At 49.5% G+C, this 10,793-nt stretch overlaps 1 long non-coding RNA gene across 1 annotated transcript; it reads right to left on the bottom strand.

The window, feature by feature from the left end:
* Positions 1-9,424: 9,424 nt before the first annotated feature.
* LOC125538901 (uncharacterized) lies at positions 9,425-10,793 on the bottom strand. Its single transcript, XR_007296537.2, has 3 exons — positions 10,507-10,793; positions 10,360-10,420; positions 9,425-10,119 (listed from the first exon to the last, which is right to left on the bottom strand). It is a non-coding gene; the product is annotated as an uncharacterized LOC125538901 (long non-coding RNA).

The following is a 10,793-nucleotide window of genomic DNA, read 5'->3' on the forward strand; positions in this document are numbered from 1 at the left end:
CGGTACTAAAGGGGTGATGGCAGGCTAGCGTCAGGCTGGGGCCCCACGATCACCTTTAGTACCGGTCCGTGGCACAAACCGGTAACCGGTACTAAAGGGCTAACCTTTAGTACCGGTTTGTGACGCGAACCGGTACTAAAGGGGTCTGACCTATAGTACCGATTTGTGACACAAACCGGCACTATAGGGCAATTTTCAAACTCTACCCCCCCCCCCCCCCCCCCGTGTGTCGCCATTTCAGGTCTGAAAAATCAAAAAAAGATAAAAACTTCAAAAAATAAAATCCTTCGAGAGGTAGTTATATTACTACATCTACTAGTTAGGAAAATTTGAAAACTTAAATTTGGACATGTTTTGCAAAAAGTGTAGGGAAAATGTAAAACGGCTATAACTTTTGCATACGATGTCGGAAAAAAACGTATAATATATCAAAAAATTCAGCACGAAAATCCACATCCGATGGAGACGGCCTATGGCCTGTTTGCAATTTTTTAGAATCCTCAAATTCCAAAAGGAAAAAAAGATATGGTCAAATTTAAGTTTTTTAAATTTTTTTTGTTAAATCTGGTCAAACTACTTATTCAAGAAGTATTAATGTTACTACATAATTATTCAAGAATATTAGTGTTACTAAATAATTATTTCAATTTTTTGAATTTTGGTCAAACTGTGGTCAAACTATGGTCAAACTTATTCAAGAAATATTAGTGTTACTAAATAATTACTGTTTTTTAGAATAATAGTTTCAAACTCAAACAGTGAAATGTGTGACTTCATGCTCAAGCTAAACTCCTGAGGATTAATAGGATTGGCATCTTACTATTGTTAGGAAAACAACAAGTGCAGACTTGGAAACGAAGGAGAATAGAACCCGAAAGTTAAGCGTGCTCGGACTGGAGTAGTGAGAGGGATGGGTGACCGGTCGGAAAGTTAGATGATTTGGAATGAGTGATCCAGACTTGAGCAGTTGAGAGAGGTGATTAGAGACTAAATCATCAAATAATTCATAAAAATTAAAAAAAAAATAAAAAAATTCCAAAATTTTCAAAAAAAAACCTTTAACACCAACCGGTACTAAAGGTCCCCCATACCAGGGCGCGAGCTCACGCCACGTGGTGGCACTTTAGCGCCGGTTCGTGCCGAACCGGTACTAAAGGGGGGGGCCTTTAGTGCCCACCAATTAGTGCCGGTTATGGAACCGGCACTAAAGACCCTTACGAACCGGTTTTAAAGTTTCGTTTTCTACTAGTGTACTTGCGCTTGGGTCCCGCCCCTTCCCAAAAGAATCGGGACCTGGGTGTGTCCATCTTGGCATGAACCCCTTCTGCCAGGAGGAACAACCCCATCGCGAACTGCGGTAGCGAGGATAGGCTCGCATTCGTGAGTACTAGACGAGCTGCAGAGGAGAGGAACTTCCCCCTCCACGGACAAACCCGCCCTCCCACCTTGGTCCAAAGCGGGGCCCAGCCATCTATCGAGATACGTTTGGCATCCAACGGGAGGCCAAGGTAGGTAAACGGGAGTTTGCCTAGTTTGCAATTGAGTTGGTCCGCGATTCGTCTACTCTCAGACGAATCGAGCCCCATGGGCATCACTTCGCATTTGTGGAAGTTGATCTTGAGCCCCGACATAAGTTCAAAGCTAATCAACAGAGCTTTGATCGTGGCCACACTGTGTAGGTCCGGTTGGAACAACAGAAGCGTGTCATCCGCATATTGAAGATGCGAAATCCCCCCTGGGATGAGGTGTCCCAACACCCCTTTGATATGGCCTACCTCCGTTGCTTTCCGTAGCAAGGCCGCCAGTGCATCTGCCACGAAGTTGAACAAGAGCGGTGACATGGGGTCACCCTGGCGTAAGCCACGCTTGTTCCTGAAGAAGTGTCCTACTTCTCCGTTCACCGAGACCGCAGTTTGGCCCCCCGAGACCAGCTGCATGACTCTGTGCACCCACACCAGCGAGAAGCCTCGGCTAGTGAGGATTTGTCTAAGGAAATCCCAGTTGACGCGGTCGTAAGCCTTTTCGAAGTCTAATTTTAGTAAAATCGCCGGCTCGTGCGTGCGTCTAAGTTCGTGGAGGGTCTCTTGCAACGCTAATGGTCCCTCCAAAATGTTTCTACCGTGGATGAAAGTAGATTGGGAACGGCTGATGGTGCGGTGGGCGATCGGAGTAAGCCGAGTGGCACACTCTTTGGCGCAGGTCTTGAAAGGTACGTTAATAAGCGCTATTGGTCTATACTGGCGGATATTATCCGCACCCGACACCTTCGGGATTAGCGAGAGCACTCCGTAATTTAGCCTAGCAATGTCCACGAAGCCACGCATGAAGCCATTGCATATCGCGAAGATGGGATCACGCAACAATGGCCAGAAGTGTTTAAACATCGCCACCGGCCACCCGTCGGGCCCCGGGGACGTGTCTGTTTTCATGCTTTGGAGTGCAGCGTCAATCTCCTTGGGGAGAAACGCGAGCCCCAGCTCTTCGTTCTCCGACTCTAAGACTTTTTTGTGCTGGGAGCCAAACATCCTCGCGTAGCCTTGCGCGCTGAGGCTCGTCAGTCCCCATCAGGCTGATGTAAAAGTCGTAGATATGTTTGCAAATCTCCGATTGCTGGAGGGGGAGCCCCTGCTCCGTCTGCAGTCTAAGGATTAGGCATTTCCTGCGTCGGCCATTCGCGTACGCGTGGAAATAACCAGTGTTCGCATCGCCCTTGAGCGTCCACTTAAGGCCTCCTCTACGCCTCCAATATTCCTCCTCGGATCGAAGCGACGCCTCGACTTGCCCTTCTAAGGCATATCGATGCGCCCATTCTTGCTCCGAGAAAGGGCGCGAGTCAGCTTGAGTATCGAGGAGTGCAATCTCGTCGAGAAGTCTCGCCCTCAATACTTTGTCGTCACGCCCCTGGTTCGCGCCCCATCCCTTGAGGCTTGCACGCAGGCGTCCCCCGGCCGCTGTCCAAAACTCCATAGGACCGCGCTGCTGGCCCGTGGCTTGAACACATCTCGGCCATCTTTCCCTAAAGATATTGTCGAAGTCAGGGACCTCGAACCACGCTGTTTCGAAGAAGAAACGTGGGCTGCGACGCATCCTCTCTTCCCCTGAAGATAGGATGAGTGGAACATGATCCGAGCTGATCCTTGTTTCCGCAAGGAGCGAGCATAATGGAAACACCACTTCCCATTCCGGAGACATGAAAGCATGATCCAAGACGGATCGCACCGGGGCTAGTTGCTTGTTGGTCCAAGTGTACCTTGCCCCTGTCCTTGTCACTTCCCTAAGTGACATCGACGCAATTGCGTTATTGAACATGGCCACCCTTGACCAATTGATATTATCATTGTTTTTGTCCGCGCCTGATTGGATGAGGTTGAAATCTCCACCCACCAGAAGCGGGATTTGGGTTGCGGCTACTGCCAGCACCTTGGCTTCGAGTTCTCCCAGAAACTCTGCCGAGCGTGAGTGATCCGCTGGTCCATAGACTTGCAAGATCACGAGCTCGCGTAGCGAGGCTCTCACGCGAATATTGGCTGCAATAAAAAAGGTGCCTATCTCTCAGGACAACACCTCAAAAATGGCACTACAAAAGCCGAGCAACATGCCCCCCGAATGACCATTTGCCGGGCTGTGCTGCCAAATAAAACGTTCCAGAGGGTCTATGGCTATGATATCTTGGTGGCGAAAATCGGTTTTGATGGTTTCCTGGAGCCCTACTATATCGATCCCTTCTTTTCTGATGAAATCTCTAAGTTGGGTGCGCCGCCCCGAGTGGCCAAAGCCACGGATGTTCCAAATGAGCATCCGCATCTATATGACGCGGTTTCACAGGCGCACACCCCTAGAGGTGATCGCCTTGGCCACGCGCCTCACCTTGCCGCAGCGAGGCGAGGGAGGAGCAGCAACCCCTGTTGTTGTCTCCTCTTCGGGCCAGAGCCTTGGCGACGTCGAGGGCTCATCCTCGACAGGCAGACGCTCCGCGTGTTGAGCAGCCGCCGCTGCGAGTGCCGCCTGTGCCAACTCTATAGCGCGCACCAGCGATACTAGCTCGCGCACCCCACCCTCCCTTTCGGTTCAACCCCACTTTCCACCAACACCTCACCTAGGTGCTCGTCCGAAAAAGAGTCCAGTATCGAAAAATGGGGCAATGAATTACCTGAGGATTCCAGATTCTTCTGTGCTTGGAGGAGTTGGGCGCGTTGGAGCGAAGTCATGTTTCCTTTGGCGCTCTTGGCCCGCGTGCTGACCCGAACAGGAGCCACCTGCCCATCCATCACGGCCTTGGAACGCTTGGCCTTCGGGACAGTCACCGTCTTGGACGCCTCCTGCGTGATCGGGGCTGGGTTGGGCACAGCCAACGCCATCACCGCCTCCCGGGGTGTCGCCGGCGCGCCCTGGAGCTCCGCCGTACGCCCGGCCTCCGCGCTGACCTTGCGCACGGCCACCTTCTTGAGCTACTTCACCGCACCGAGCTTGTTGGAGCTGCGGCCACCTTGAGATGGAGAGCGCGAGGCGAGAGGCAGCGAATCCATGGACACCGCGATGGGAGTGCGCGCTTCTCCCAGCGGCTCCTCCATCTGGCTCGCACCAGCCTCCGCCACCGACCGCACCGGAGGGGACGTGACCGAGCCCAGGTTTGAGCCATAGGCCTCCAGTTCCTTGATCGGAGCAATCTGACTCAACTACAAGCTTGTCCCCGCTCCATGCGAGTGCGAGATCAACCCCTTCCATAAGTGCTGCAGCTTCAGCCTCCAAGGTGCTGGTACATCTCTGGATAAATCGGCATGAAGTGAATATGATGGATCCTGTATGATCGCGAAGGATCATTCCGGCGCCTCCAGTGCCGTCATCCTCCTGCCATGAACCGTCTATATTCAACTTAACCCAACCCGTTGGGGGCTTGCTCCAACTCTTCGGAGGGCGTCCGCGTGCAGCAGTCATTCCACGCGACCTTGTCCTCGTACGTTGCACTGCATATATAGGCAACAGTGGTCTTCCCTTTAGCAACATCTGCACTGGGGTGTTGTTGAATGTTAAGCAGTGTGTTGATGTAACCGCATAGGTATCTGCTTGAGGCCTCAACTGGCGGTGCCGGCTTTGCATGATACACCTCATTCCGTACATGCCAATTCCGCCATAACGTCATCATCACTGGGAGACGCTCATCATCAGTACATCGATTGAGTAAATGGAGAATCCACTCGGTGCCCGTGTTGGTGACAGTCTCCAATTTGGGCATGCTCCATGTCCTCGCCATCTCCGTCCATAATATCCGGGCTAGAGGGCATTTGCATAAGGCGTGGAATGTATCCTCGCATTCCGAACCACATAAAACACATATGTCAAAGATCTCGAGCTTCCGCTTATGTTTATTTTTCAAGAGTAGTCAACGAGTTTGTCGCCACACGCCATGCAAATACTCGTACCTTCGGGGGAGCAGGGCACCCTCACACTGCCTTCTAGACGGCATGCGTGCCGTTCGGTTTCCTGCTCGTGGTGCACATGATGGTGCTGGTTTGCCCCTCCAAGGCGGTTTTGAACGCGCTACATACGCTGAAGATGCCTTGGGTATCCGGCGCCCAGGCTAGGACGTCCTCCAGTCCACGCAGGCTTGGCTTGATAGCCAAAATACACTCAGCGTTCGGGACAGTGAAATATTGCTGGAGAAGATTCACCCGCCACCGGCCGTTGGCGTCGAGGAGTTCGGATACACGCCGAAGTCGGCATGTGCCACGAGGCGTGATAGGCCTGTAGGACGTCGGTCGGAGGAGCCAGAGGTCCCACCAAATGCGGATACTCTCGCCGTTCCCCACTCACCATAAGAGTCCCTTCTTGAGAAGCTCGAGGCCATACTGGATAGCATGCCACGTTGGGGAGGCGTTACCTGCAAAGACGGTGTCCTCGAGGGATCTGTCAGGATAATATTTTGCCTTTAGTACCTGAGAGCATAAGGACTCCGGCCTGGTAAGCAACCTCCAAGCCTGACGAGCGAGCAAAGCTTGGTTGAAAATGTGGAAGTCGCGAAAGCCTAGTCCCCCCCTTCCCCTTGGGTTGGATAATTTTGTCCCAACCTCTCCAATGTGTTTTCCTCTGTCCCTGCTTTGAACCCCACCAGAAGTTTCTCACCAGACGTGTGAGGTCATTGGAAACAGAAAAAGGTAGCTTAAATACCTCCATTATATATATGGGTATTGCCTGCAAGGCAGACTTGATCAAAGTTTCCTTCCCTGCCTGAGATAGGGTATCGCCCCATGCCATTATTCTCTTCGTCAGACTCGCTTGCAACATTTGGAATTTCCCTTTATGCATACGGCTATCCGGTGTTGGCAGTCCAAGGTACTTCCCTTCAAACTCCATTTTCACTACCTGCAATTCTAGCCTGACCATGTTTTGTATGTCCATTGGACGATTATCATCGAACTGTATAGAGCACTTTTGAGGGTTGATAAGCTGGCTCGTGGCCCTCACATATCTTTGAATAACACCATTCCATTAAGTAGCTTGGGCGGTATTAGCTTTGAAAAAAAAGAGTGTGTCATCGGCAAACAAAAGATGTGAAATACCCGGTGCTCGGTTACAGATTTTCAATGGTTGAAATGCATGTGTCTCCACTCCCTGTCTCAGCACTGCGGACAACCCATCAGCAACAAATAGGAACAAAAATGGGGATAGGGGATCACCTTGTCGAAGCCCTCGCGTCGGTGCAAACGAATCCAAGATAGCTTCATTAAATTTAACTGAATAACTCACTTAGGTTACACATGTCATTATCCATTGAACCCACTGATGAGAGAAGCCTAACTTTTTCATTGCCTGCTTCAAGAACCCCCAGTCCACTCTATCATAGGCCTTTGATAAATCAAGCTTATATGCACAAAAACTGTTATCCGGATTTTTCTCATGCTGTGCAGACACTCAAAAGCAAGCAATGCATTATCCGTGATTAAACGACCCGAAACAAACGCACTCTGGTACGGAGAGATGATGTCATCAAGCAAAGGCCGGAGTCTATTTACCAAACACTTCGCCACAATTTTGTAGATGACATTACAGAGACTTATATAGGCCTGAAATCAGTTAGGCGAACTGGGTCATCCACCTTGGGGATAAGAACAATTACCGTTTCGTTCACCCCATCAGGCATACGTCCTGTGCGAAAGAACTCCTGTACCGCCTTAACAATCTCTTCCTTCATGACAAGCCAATTCTTTTGGAAGAACCTCGCTGGGAACCCATCCTTTCCAGGTGCTTTCAAAGGTCCCATTTGAAGGAGACTATCAGATATCTCCTTCTCACTGAATTCTGCACATAATCTTTCATTCATCGCTGGTGTGACCTCCTCATATAAGTCCAATAATGGCTGCTGCTCAAGTGTAGCATCACGAGTAAAAAGGTTTTGAAAGTATGAAGTAACCATGGTGCTCATTACCTTATGATCACCGTGACTGCAACCACTATCATCTATCAGTCGTTTGACTCTATTTTTCCTTGCCCTCCATACAGCTCTACTCTGAAAAAAATTTGTATTCCCGTCGCCTTCGTGTAGCCATTCTATCCTGCTCCGTTGCATCCATAACATCTCCTCACGGTACAACAGCTCCTCCATATGATCGCTAACCCTCCGTATCTCGCTTCTGTCCGCATTCATCCTCATAAGCTCCTCTAGCTGCGTTCTGGACTTTTCAAGCTCCTTAGCAATGTTCCCAAATTTTTCCTTTCCCCACGCATGGAGCTCCGCCATGAGCTTAGCAAGACCAGACCGGATATCCCCTAGACTAAATTTCTGTCCTGCCTTTTCCCAGGCCACAGCAACACCCTCAGGTAAACTAGCATCCCTCTCCCAGAATGCTTCATAGCACCTGAAGTTACTGCGTACATTGTTTGCTTCCTCTTTTATGCATTTCAGAACAATTGGGCTATGATCAGAACATGGAGAAACGTTATGTACGACCCTTGCTTGAGCAAATATGTCCCGCCACCGGTTGTCTGCAACCGCTCTATCCAACATTACCCTCACATTCTTCAGACCTTTCTGCTTATTATCATAATTAAAAGGTAAGCCAGAAAAACAAAGATCCATTAATTCACATACCTCAAGAGTATCCCGAAAGGCCAGCATCTGATTCTCATTTCGTGGTGTAACCGGGAAATGCTCAAACGACCACATGGTCTCATTAAAATCACCCATAACACACCATGGAAGATCAGACTGTTGTTTCAGACTTTGCATTAGCGTCCACATATTGTGTCGGTTCTCTGTACGTGGTTCGCTATAGACACATGCCAACCGCCACAAAGGATCAGCCTCACATGCACATCAATATATCTTTCATTCGATGACTGAACTTCTACATGCAGACTATCACACCAAAAGAGAGCAAGCCCTCCACTCAACCCATTAGAACTGACACCAGAGAAACCTCTTAGACCTAATCTACCACGTAAACGTTTCACTTTTTCTGAACTCTGCCTAGTCTCACACAAAAAAACTATCTTTGCTTGAGAAGACTTCACCATGCCAACCAACTCACGAACTGTCGGCTTGTTGGCCGCCCCCCGACAGTTCCAACTTATGCAATTCGTTGTTCCTGACGGGGCACCATCTGTGTCCCCGTCAGTTGACCAGCGGCCCCTGGGCTGGTTGCCTCCGTATTGTTGATATCGGTCCCGACCACCATGTTTACCTCCTGCAATGCCTGTGCTTCCATGACCAACTTCTGTTTCTTTTGCGTCCCCTCCGGCATCTGCGCCTCATCATTAATCTGCTCAACAAAAAGGTTCATTACTGTCGTAGAGCCCCTCATCAGACTTTGCGGTGATACCCCGGTCTGCCCTTGCGCAGCGACGACGATAACCAGTACCACCAGGATCGCTGCTAGTTTCACAGGTTCCCCATCGGCCGGCTTCGGGCGGGCGGCATCCACAAAGGGAGCCCCATGATCGCCCCAACCAGACTCCAGGTTCTCCATAGAAACTCCCAGCGCAATTACCTTAGACAACACAGTCCTACTGAATATTATTGTATAGCCATGGTCGCAATCTTTTTTGGATAATAACAAGAAACAATTCTCTCAAATATTCTCATCAGAGATAATATTGCGGTCTATCAGAAAAAAAAATGTTAGCTATTTAATTAAACAGAAAACTCTGTCACTCGTAGCAACAGATGCTAAACAGTCAGACTACCTGACAGAAAAGTATATATAGAGCAGTTAAATTTCTTCAATCCAAAAATAGATGATGTAGTGGTAGATATTAATCGTACAACACGAGGATGATGTAGTGGCTGGGAAGCACTATCTAGGACCGTTTAGACACTAGCTAGAAGAGTGTTCTGTCTACAACGGTATAGAGTTTAGACACTAGCTAGAAGAGTGTTCTGTCTACAAAGGTATAGAAAGACTAATAGTTTCATTTCTCATCTTGACAGTCAGCTACAAGAGTGTTTTGTCTCATTTCTCATTTTAGCATAATGAACTGTGATTTCGCCCACCAAATTTCATACACAAAGACATACAGTGTTAATAGCTGACCAGAATATGGATTTCCTTTCTCTGTCATGATGTGCGGTACATTTTGCTGCCACCTGGTGGTGATAGTCAATCCCCCCTTAGTACTATCTTATGTTAACCCTTATTTTCACCATATTTCCTTATGCAGAGCCAAAGAAGGAACAAATAATCAACATAACCAAAAGAAACGAATTTAGGATTTGAAGGATGGGAGGGCCAACACTCTACTAATATCATGAATGATCTGAATTGATCGTTTTCTTTAAATAAATAAACACTACCAACAATGCCAGATCACCCTGAATATAAGAATTTAATCACTATTTTTCCTATTAAGAAACGAGTCAAGTGCCCAAGTCCACTTATCTGCTTACTAAGCGTCCACCCAGGAACTGAGTATTCTAGAAAAAACAATAACTCGTCAGGGATTCAGGAAAGCTCAACACATGCAGAAGAAGCCAGGGAAACGCACGGCCAGCAGAACAGCAAGGGAAGCAAAGGAGCCGAAGCTGAGGCACCCAAAGCGCCGGAATTTGTCGTCTTCGCCGGCCAGCCCAAAGACGGCCAGAATTCAGGAGCAAGGCCGGTTTGCTCACCCCATGCGCAGCTCCACCTATGTTTGCCCGCAGCACCACAAGAACATGAGTGAGATGCCGAGAATCGTATGTGTCAGAGGAGGCGAGGCGGGAGATGTATTCAATCAATTGTACTAGCTATCAACATCAATGGACAAATCACAGCTACAGAACATCATACTCTAAGTTCTGTCCCAAGAAAGAAATCGACAAAACTGGAACAAATTCAGGCATCCGAGTTGAGCAACTACTGAACCGAATCGACAAGGATTTTATACCTTAAGGCGTAGTCTTCAGCCTCGGAAAGAGCCCTCTTCAGCTCGCCGCTCCGGTACCTCTCTGCAAGCGCAACCATAACAGCAGCGCATCAGCTCGATTCGATCCGCTCTTCCACCGTCGGCGGGACCCTTTGTGGTTTCTCTCACCTCGGAGGCGACGGCAGAGGGAGAGGACGCCTGGATACCGGCAGTGCTCGCGAGCGTGGCTGCCACGTCCGTGACGACGGCGGTGGCGCCACAATCGTACAGGAACTCCATCTCCTCCTCCTCCTCCTCCGGTAGTGTTCCCGCGTCCAGGTGAGGGGGCTGTCGCTGTCGGGAGGAGCTGGCGTAGGCAGGCCGGAGGTGGCCGGCGGTCGGCGGAAGGTGGTGGTAGTCTTTCGCGGTGTGATGTTTAGCTTAGCGCGACCAGGCATGAGGCAACGCAACAGCGA

Source organism: Triticum urartu, chromosome 1A, assembly GCF_056163025.1.
Source record: "Triticum urartu cultivar PI428250 chromosome 1A, HENAU_Tu73, whole genome shotgun sequence".
NCBI classification, from domain to species: Eukaryota; Viridiplantae; Streptophyta; class Magnoliopsida; order Poales; family Poaceae; genus Triticum; species Triticum urartu.